Source organism: Humulus lupulus, chromosome 1 (assembly GCF_963169125.1).
Source record: "Humulus lupulus chromosome 1, drHumLupu1.1, whole genome shotgun sequence".
NCBI lineage: Eukaryota > Viridiplantae > Streptophyta > Magnoliopsida > Rosales > Cannabaceae > Humulus > Humulus lupulus.
The window spans coordinates 245,845,785-245,856,979 of NC_084793.1; positions in this window are offsets into that span (position 1 = coordinate 245,845,785).

Consider the following 11,195-nt stretch of genomic DNA (forward strand, 5'->3'; position numbering starts at 1 on the left):
GAATTTTTATCTTCGTTGTTCAAAAATCCTTATCAGATCATCCCTTATATGCTAAATTTAACGGTTACAAAACGAGTCTAGCTAGAACAGCGCGAGCTCGAGTGATGACATGTCAAGAAATAAATATACAGGGGCACATTAGGAACAATTGTTTTACTGCTCTGGGTCCTTCCATTCTGTTAGGCACTTTTGTACAATCTGTATATTCCTCTTTTCATTCGGTTATGCATAGAAATCTGTATTCTGTTATGCTTGATATACGTGTAATCATTGTATTGGGTTCTCCCTTGTGTACGGCCTTGGCCCTATCAGTATAAATGCAATTCTCCTCTGTCAGCAACATTTTGAGCTGATAGAATCATTTTACACAATATCTCAATATCTTCACTTGGTATCAGAGCCGTACACGGCAACCGCCATGGCCACTCCCTCGGACCAGCCTCTTCCGACGCACTCAGTAAGCGAAGACAACAATCAGACTCCATCAACACCAACTGTCCAGAATTCAGCTCCAGCTACAGCAATGGTTCACACACCATATGCTCCCACTCCTTCTCCGATTGCTAACCCTTTTAGCAATACGTTGAGCCAACCTTTCTCTCTCAAACTTGATCGCCATAACTATCCTCTCTGGAAAACGATGGTAAATACCATCATCCGTGGTCACCGATTAGATGGGTTTATCCTTGGACATCGACTTCCTCCGCCGGAACTTCGACCCACTCGCTCCGTCCTTGAAGGAACTACAGAACCTATTATGGAAGTCAATCCTGACTATGAAGCTTGGCTCGTCTCAGATCAGCTGCTCATGGGGTGGCTGTACGGGTCCATGACCGAGGGCATCGCCTCCGAAGTAATGGGTTGCAAGTCTGCTGCAGAGCTGTGGCGTGCTCTCGAAGATCTCTATGGAGCTCACGCTCAGGCGGGGATGGATGATCTCCGTACGAAGATTCAGACTGCACGAAAAGGAACCCACTCCATGGCTGATTACTTGAAGATGAAACGAATGTGGGCCGATTCCTTGGCTCTCGCAGGTGACCCCTATCCTGAAAAACACTTAATCTCTAATGTTCTATCTGGTTTAGATGCAGATTATCTATCCATAGTGGTGCTGATTGAAGCTCGTGAGCACACCACTTGGCAGCAACTACAGAATATTTTACTCAGTTTTGATGGAAGACTTGAGAGACTCAATGCTGCCTCACCTCCTGAAAGACTTCTTGCAAATGCCTCTGCCAATTTCGCTCATAAACCCCCAAATACAATCAACTCAAATCAATCAAGGCGTTTTGCTCCTCAACAGTCACAAGGACGTGGCTATCAACCTCAAGCAGGGAATCACAGAGGAGGTTTCAGAAGTAGAGGTCGTGGAGGAAGAACAAACAACTCTAAACCGACGTGTCAAGTGTGCGGTAAATATGGACATTCGGCTGCCATATGTTATAACAGGTATGACGAAAGTTATATGGGACAACAACCCAGCAATGGTGGCAAGCAAGACAAACAGTTCTCAGCACTTATCGCAACTCCTGAAATACTGTCCGATGAAAGCTGGTATGCCGACAGTGGGGCGAGCAACCACCTCACATCTGACCCTACCAAAATGGAGCAGAAGACTGAATATGGTGGTAAGGAACAGATTATGATTGGAGATGGCAGTCAACTTCCAATCACACAAATCGGCACTGGTTATATTTCCTCCAATAATAAGTTTCCCCTGATATTACATGATATGTTGCATGTTCCAAAAATATCGAAGAATCTTATCAGTGTTTCTAAACTAACAGCAGACAATAATGTATTCATTGAATTCTTCTCTGATTCTTGTTGTGTGAAGGATCGAACAACGGGGAAGGTGGTACTGCAAGGAACTCTTAAGGATGGATTGTATCAACTTCAAACCAGCTCCAACACCTCACATAAATCATCTCATTCTCCCAGACATTTTACTGCTGTGGCTTCCTCTTCAGTTAATCCAGTTTATGCTATTTCCCTCAAGGACCTTTGGCATCAAAGATTAGGACATCCCTCTAGCAATGTTTTAAATCAAGTCCTGAGATTGTCAAATGTAAAATGTCCAATTAATGAAACTCATATGTTTTGTGATGCATGCCAATTCGGCAAGTCTCATGCACTTCCTTTCCAACAATCTAATACTAGAGCTGCTGCATTATTAGACTTGGTACATACTGACTTATGGGGAGCCGCACCAATAGCATCTCACACCAACTTTAGATTTTATATACATTTTGTTGACGATTATAGCCGCTATACCTGGTTTTATCCTCTCAAAAAGAAATCTGATGCATTATCAGCCTTCATACAATTTAAGAATATGGCAGAAACTCAGTTTGGGAGGAAAATTAAATGCCTTAGAACAGACCAAGGAGGAGAGTATCAAGCGTTTATTGGCTTTACCAAAGATCATGGTATTACAATGCAGCACACATGTCCTCATACATCAGCTCAAAACGGTAGAGCTGAGCGAAAACACCGCCACATTGTAGAGACTGGATTAACACTACTTGCTCAGGCACAAATGCCACTAAAGTACTGGTCTGATGCTTTCCAAACCGTTGTTTACTTAATAAACAGGCTCCCTTCACCAACTCTTCACCATAAATCACCGTATGAAATAATTCATAACAAAACCCCAGACTACAAGTTCCTCAAAGTGTTCGGGTCAGCCTGTTTCCCATGCCTTCGTGCCTATCAAACACACAAATTCCAGTTCCATTCCATCAAATGCGTTAACTTGGGTTACAGTGATGTGTACAAAGGCTACAAATGCTTAAGTCCTCATGGCCGAATCTACATCTCTAGGCATGTAATATTCAACAAAAAGGAGTTTCCATTCTCTGCTGGGTTTCTAAACAACTATCAGGCTGAACAACAAGTGCTGATTTCCACTCCTTCCAGCTGGTTTAATCTCCCATTTCCATCCTCTACCCTGAATGAGTTCCTTGCAGCACCACCAAATCGGGTCAATGCATCCCCAGAACAGGTACATTCTTCGCCTATCTCAGATAATGACAGTAAAAAATCTGGCATGCCTAATAGTGTTTCTGGTGTGATTTCTGAACAACAAAATGAGGATATTATCACAGGTTCGGCTACAGCACTTTCACCTCTTGAGGATCAGATTACCTCATCAAATATTGGGGCCCCAGATGATACCAGCCACGATTCGCATACTGTTTCAGCCTCAACAAAGTCATTACAGCCATCACATCCCATGCTCACTCGCTCCAAAGCAGGGATTTTCAAACCCAAAACTTACATCGGCCAAGCTGGGTTTTCTCTAGATTGTCATGAGCCTTATTCCGTTCAAGAAGCGTTGCAACATAAAGGGTGGAAAAATGCCATGAGTGATGAAATGACAGCCCTTAAAAGGAATCAAACATGGCAGCTAGTGCCTCCTTCTCCAAACTACAATGTGGTCGGAAATAAGTGGATCTACAAAATTAAGTATAACGCAGGTGGCAGCTTTCAAAGATTTAAAGCGCGATTAGTAGCCAAGGGGTTTCATCAACGCCTAGGAGTAGATTTTGGAGAAACTTTTAGTCCAGTGGTTAAAGTCTCTACAGTTCGTGTTATACTCACTATTGCAATCGCTCATAACTGGGACATTAGACAACTTGACATAAATAACGCTTTCTTGAACGGAACATTGGATGAAGATGTATATATGGTTCAACCCCAAGGTTTTGAAGAACCTACTAAGCCTCATTATGTATGTAAGTTGCAGAAATCAATCTATGGATTAAAACAAGCTCCAAGAGCTTGGTATGATCAGTTAAAGTCCACTTTACTGCAATGGGGATTTACAAGTTCAAAGGCAGATTCCTCCTTGTTCATGATGAGACATCCTAGGCATGTAATCATGGTTCTAATCTATGTGGACGACATAATTGTTACTGGGAGTGATTCAAAGGAACTAGGACAGTTCATTAATCGGCTGAACAAAGTTTTCTCCCTCAAGGATTTAGGTGCCTTACACTATTTCCTTGGAATTGAAGTTTTCAGAGATGCCACTGGATTATATCTATCTCAAGGGAAGTATGTTTCAGATCTATTACAGAGAGTTAACATGGAAAATTTAAAGCCCTGTTCTACTCCAATGACAACCAGCAAACCACTTTCAATACAAGACGAAGAACCCATGACAGATCCATTTCTATATCGAAGCGTCATAGGAGCACTTCAGTATCTCAGCCACACTAGACCTGACATTTCTTTTGCTGTAAACAAACTCAGTCAGTTCCTAAAATGTCCCTCAAATACTCACTGGAGTGCTGCCAAACGTGTTCTGAGATATCTGAAAGGAACTCTGCGTCACGGTATTCACATTGCTCCCTGCGATAGGCTGTCTCTTATTGGATTTTCAGATGCCGATTGGGCATGTTGCCCAGATGACCGAAGATCAACTGCTGGTTATTGTGTATTTCTGGGTGATTCCCTCATATCATGGAGTTCAAAGAAGCAAACTGTGGTGGCTAGATCAAGTACCGAGTCTGAATATAGAGCATTAGCTCAGCTGGCAGCAGAAATCGCATGGATTCAAGAGTTACTAAGAGAAATCAAATTTAAATCACCAGCAGCTCCAGTAATATGGTGTGATAATATGAGTGCAAGTGCACTAGCAACCAATCCCGTCTACCACGCAAGAACATAGCACATTGAGTTGGATGTCCATTTTGTAAGAGATAAAGTCATACAAAAGGAACTTGAGATACGCTATGTGCCATCACATGACCAGATAGCTGATTGCCTAACGAAAGGACTTCCACACGCTCGGTTCCAGTACTTGATTGACAAGCTCAGAATCACTTCATCTCCTCTTCGCTTGAGGGGTGGTGTCAAGAAATAAATATACAGGGGCACATTAGGAACAATTGTTTTACTGCTCTGGGTCCTTCCATTCTGTTAGGCACTTTTGTACAATCTGTATATTCCACTTTTCATTCGGTTATGCATAGAAATATGTATTCTGTTATGCTTGATATACGTGTAATCATTGTATTGGGTTCTCCCTTGTGTACGGCCTTGGCCCTATCAGTATAAATGCAATTCTCCTCTGTCAGCAACATTTTGAGCTGATAGAATCATTTTACACAATATCTCAATATCTTCACTTGACAAAGCTTTATATTATATACTAATATTTATATAGATTATTTCATTTCATGTGTTATAATACCAATATTTATATTTTGTTTCCCAAATTCGTTTGGAAACTTAGTAGCTTTGGTATCTTCCCACCTAATAATCTAAGGGTCTCTTTGGAGTTAGGATTTCACAAGGGAAAAAGGAAAAAAAAAAAAAAGTGAGGGAAAAGAGTTTCTATTTGGAGTATTATAAAAGTTGGGGGAAAATATATCAAGGGAAAAGTGAGGGAAAAACTTTATACAAAACTTGGATTTCATTTTCCTCATTTTTTCGTGAGGAAACTGAGAGAAAAAGAGAGAAAACATTCGACTCTCCTCATTCTCCTTCAACACACCGATGAAGCCACAACTTCTTCCTCCAATGCGACAACCACCTCCTCCGGCGCGACCACCACCTCCTCCATTGCCACGATCGTTGCCTCCTCCACCGTTGCAACCACCTCCATCATCAGTATCACCAACTCATTCAATACAATATTGTTTACCACAACTAATGAGGCCACCTTCACCACCATCTGAGCCATCAGTAAAAAACCGAACAATGCGACGATTTGAATTTCATGAGTCATCAGATTCCAACTTTACTGAATTGGTATGTTAAAATTTTATCTTTGCTTTGTTGTTAACTCTTGTGTTCATTGAGTCCCTTCACTGACTGTTCTAGAGAGATCATTAGGTGGATATCTTATTGACATGTGTGTACAATCAGTTATTCTATTATTGTTTTTGCTTTTGTAGAGATGTAGTTCTTATGGTGCTAAAGTCAATACTCCATAGGTGTTTGATAAAATTCCTCACTGAGCATTATCTATATATCTATACATCACGAACTGTATGTATGTGATTGAACATGTATGTTTTTTAGAGAGAAAAATCTTTTTTTGTTTAGTTTTTTTTTTCTTTATTGAACATAACAAAGTAAAAGGGTATAGCAGCAGGGTATATATAGCTATCTGTTTATCGATTTTTTTGGAAACTAAAATTATGAAAGATAAGAGAGCTTAAAAAAAAAGGATTTAGAATATGCAAGCAAGGTTTTTATGTGGTCAGGGCATTAATGAGCCTTAGTCTACGAGTCAGTTGTATTAGAGCTTAGAAAACTTCTGACAATGGAGTTTTCTGCAAGTTTGAGCAGAGTAATTGCGTACAAGAGAAAATCTGGGATCCTTTACAACACACAACTGATCCTATTTATAGGCAGTTGGGTGCAATGGGCTTGGGCCGAACTAATCTGGGCCCAATAGGGATGTAACCATGGTTGGCTCGCTAATGGAGGCTTAATACAAATGATTTTGCTAAATAATATACATTAATCAGGGCCCATTGGGCTGGCTTGAGCATAACCAAGCTTTATAGCAGACAGCAGTACGTAGCCTCAGACTAGTCTGGGTGTGCTTCTAAGGAGATCCTAGGGACAGGATCTGTCAGGGTAGTGGCAGTACTGTTTCCCAATAACGGTGTACATTCCGTATGTAACCTCTTCTGCAGGTTAGTTAAGGAGATCAAACTCTGCGTTTCTTGGGAATGTGTCAGCGTCAGGGAAGTTCAATCCTGCCTTATCCAGAAGTCTAGTCCGGGTTCATTTACTAACGTCCCGGTCCATTCATCGGGACTCTGGTTCGTTTACCAGAGCTTGGGTTCATTCTTGACAAGGGTGCATTCTCAAACTGTTGAGCCTGCCACCCTTACTTGCATCACAGATGATGCCATTAGGTTGAGACAGGTTCCAATGGGCTGGACCGCTGGGGAGTTAATAATTATCATCATATTTATTTGTCCTGATTCTGATGTTCAGGTTCCAACGGTCTGGGCCATCAAAGATTGGTTGATTAGCTTATTTTTAACCTAGGGGTTAGGTTCCAATGGCCTGTGCTATTTATAAGTAATTTTAAACAACTTAGACGCTCATGTTCCAATGGTTCTGGACCATTATAGAGGAGACATGAATAGGGATTCGGTTATTTGAGACCACGCTGGGTCAATCGATTTTTTAGGTATTTCGTACCCCCAGAACATGTATTCCAAGTTAGGATTGGGCCTGAGCCGTAAGTCCTAGGTTTTATGCTCCCGGACCATGTATGTCCGGGTTAGGACTGGGCCTAAACCGTATGTCCCTTTAGATTTTGTACCCCCGGACCATGTATGTCCGGGTTAGGACTAGACCTGAGCCTTGCGTCTTGTTGGATTTTGTACCTCCCGAACCATGTAGGTCCGAGTTAGGACTAGGCCTGAGCCTTGCATCCTGTTGGGTTTTGCTACCCCGTCTATACGATCCAGATTAGGACTAAACTTTGCGTTTTGTATCTTGTTTTGTTTTTATTCCTGGACTTGTTCGTATAGATGGTCATACTCCCCAAGTGATCGAACTTGTCAGTGTGAAAAAGAACGAAGATGGACGCGAACTTTTATTTCTTTACAATATTTCTTTATTATGTTTTGCACACACCATTTTTATTAAGTAAGAAATCGTCTTGGGGCGTACATTGTTTACAAGAAAAATTAAGAATAGAATCCGGCCCTCCCGACTACTGATAGTACTAGTAGAGGTGTTCTGCGTTCCAGACCCCTGGGACCTCTGTTCCATCTAGTCGCCTTAAGCAATATGTTCCCGGACATACTTCATTTTGGATTTCGTAGGGTCCTTTCCAGTTCGGTCTCAAAGCCCCACTCCCAGATCTTGGGTTGCAGGGAAGACTCTTCTAAGGACTAGATCGTTGGTTTCAAATTTTTGACTTTTAACTTTAAAGTTAAAGTGCCTGGCGATCTTTCCCTGATACATCTTCAGCTAGACCTGAGATTCTTCCTGGATCTCTTCAATGAGGTCTAGGGATTCTTGGAGTAAGGCGTGGTTCTGGACGGGATCATACGTGTCTCGTTTGTGAGATGGGACTGTCGTTTCCACTAGGATGACAGCTTCACATCTATATACCACTGAGTAGGGAGCATAACGCCCTGGTTACTCCAAGACCGCTACTGTGAACTTTAAACCGTGCTTAACTCGCTAAACGAGTCATTTGGTTATAAACGTGCATCTAGGTGTCATTAATAGGTTAAGGTGAAAAATCTCGATCAAAAGGAAATGATATATTTTATTTATAACATAAAACTGTACATGGGCCCATAAAAGCGTTTACAAGTTATTTACAATCCAAAATGGTCATTATAGTGTAAAAATTACAACCCGCTAACCTAAGCGGCAAAAATAGGATTAACCCCTAGTTCCTCTGAGAAACACCTTGGCCGTGGTGGTCAAGCAGCCACATATGTACACATCACCACCTAAGCTCTCCACTCAAGGCTAGGTGAGCGTTTCATTCTCTTTACCTGCACCACATAGCACCCGTGAGCCAAGGCTCAGCAAGAAAACTCATTACTGCATGTATTCAATATCAACAGATGATTATGATAATCAATACTGACACCATTGCCGATTCTGACTAATAATTCAGTACCATTCACAAATAAGCAAGATTGCTAAGCATTTAATATGCAATCAATGTCCACATATAGAGCACTCAACATGCCTCATTAATAACCAGCATGTCACATACTGGGTGCAGTTTTCTTACTTTCGGTTTGAGGTGAAACAATAAAAGAGCGACCCTTGAGAACAATCGGTCCTTAAATCCCTTAGCAGTCACCTAGTCATAACCAAATATGGAATTCCATCAATAAAATCAATAATAAAAGGTTTTGTGATCTAAACCTCGCTCCCGAGACCTCGAATCGTACTAAAACTATTAGTAGATTCGATCACAAGCCTTAGGAATTGAAACTTCGAGCCAAAAACCCTCAAAAGTAGCCAAAATAGTACTCTGGAAAAACAGGGTAGCGCTGCCCCCCAGGCGCCATGGCGCTACAACCAGAGCTGCCATGCCCTGGACAGCGTTGTAGCGCCAGAACTAGGGTGTTTCAGCCTTGGTTTTTCCCCTTTGAGTTCTCCAATTTCCAAACTTCAAACACTGATTCCAAACCTCAACCAAACTCACAAATGAACCCAAAAACTCATTCTACAAGTCTTAGGCATCAAAACCTAATCAAGCTTTCCCAAAAACTTCATTGAATTTTCAACTATCCAATCCAAAAATTCCAACTGAAAACTAATTGAAAAACAGGGCAAAAACCAGAGTTTCCATGGCTGAATTCTTACCTCAAGCTCAAGATTAAACCCTCTTCAATGGCTGAACATAATCCTAGACCCTCAAGGCTTGATTCCCTAGCTTGAATCCTCAACTGGAGATTCAAAAATTCAAAGGAAAATAAGAAGAAAAAGGATCGGGAGGAGGAAGAGAAACGTGCTCTGTTTTGGTTTGGTTTTCTACACCTTTCTAGTTAAATATAACCCTTGGTCAAATGACCAAAATGCCCCTAGGTTAAGTAAAACCCTTTCAAGGCTAGCTAGGGCAAAATCGTCTTTTCCCGTCTATCTCGTTAATTATAATTAATGTCCTCCAATTCTCGTTATTCTCAATATTCTCAAATGCTAATAAATCATATCCAATTACCCTTTAATTCCCGATAATTTACTAATCATCAAATCACCCCGAGACTCACCACGAGCCCCGAAATTAACCCCGTTATGACCAAACCACTAACTTGCATTCAAAGACCCTCTCATGCCGAATAGCTCGAACATTACCCGGGGATGTCGGATATACATGGTCCGCGAAGACCTTTCCTCAAGAGGTTCTTCGCTGCCGGGGATGTCGGATAATGGTTTGTGGGATACTGCATCCCATATCCAGGAAAGGTCTGGGCACTCGACTAGGAGGCCGGAAGCCACCCGAAAGCTTGGATTCGGGTCTCCTCCTAATTGATAAAACCTTGTACCCTCCTAATGAATTCTTTGAGGGTGGTCGCCTTGCTGCGCTGCATATCGTCCCAGAGAGGGGATATGACCCTGATCCTGGCCTGGAGAGCCACCAGGCGCTGTCCATCGTCCACTTTGGTTTTTTATGCTTCCTCCGTGAAGCGTTGGATATAGGCCATGAGGGTCTATGTGGGTTGTTGTTTAACATTCGCAAGGGCACTGATCTGCATATCCATCTTCATGGCAGCCACATTGTTTGCGGAATGTCGATTGTAATCCGGACCAGGACTGGATTGATTCTGGTTTCAGTCTTTTCCACCACTTCTCTGCGGGTCCAACTAGAGTGATCGAAAAACACAGGCATTTGTTGTTGTCATAGACGTGGGATACGATTATCAGGTGGTTGTAGTGGAACAAGTGGTCCCTAGGGTCTGCGTTCCCGGTGTAGGCGGGTAGGTTTGGCATTTTGAACCCTTTTGGTAGCGCCACATCCAGGATGTGTTTGGCGCATGGCTCTTTTTCCTCCTCTTCGGAATCGAAGCCTCCTCCCTCTTGTTTCCGGACCAAGCGGTCTGTGACCTTCTTTAATGCGGCCAACTGTTCCATGAACTGTTTGGTCATTCCATCGTCCAGGGGGACTCTTTCGTTCCTCCTGTCGTTGAGATTATTCCTCAGATCGCCCCCTCAAGGGAAAATATTCTCCTTGCGGGCCCTTTCCTTTCGGTCATTTAGGCCATCGCGTAAGTCTAGTATCGTCTCCCGAACTGATAGCTTCTGTATCTCTGCGCGCTGGTGTCCTCTGTGATCCTTGTTCATGGAGGCACTGAGATGAAAACGCTATTCTCGTCCGGTCTATCTAGGGACAGTCCAGTGCTTGGCACCCTGCGAGCGCTTCCCTTGTGGATCGATTGGATGATCCCGTCCTGGGACAGGACGCATCCATTCTTTCCTAGGGAGTTGCCCTGGGTTCACCCCACTTTTTGGAACGGGATGAGTTTTCCTCTGTGGGTTTGTTTTTCCCACGGGATCAACCATCTTGGCTTTTCCTTTTTCTTGAGCCGGATTCAGCGGGCCATCTTCGGGATGTGGTCCCGGATGAGGGATTGGGCTAGTGTTCTTAGGCGCGCCGGTCCTAACCGGTGGGGCCGGCAATTGCATTCCTGGAATCAGAACGGTCGGAGGATCGTCTGTCGATCCTTGGGCAGAAATGAAGGCCT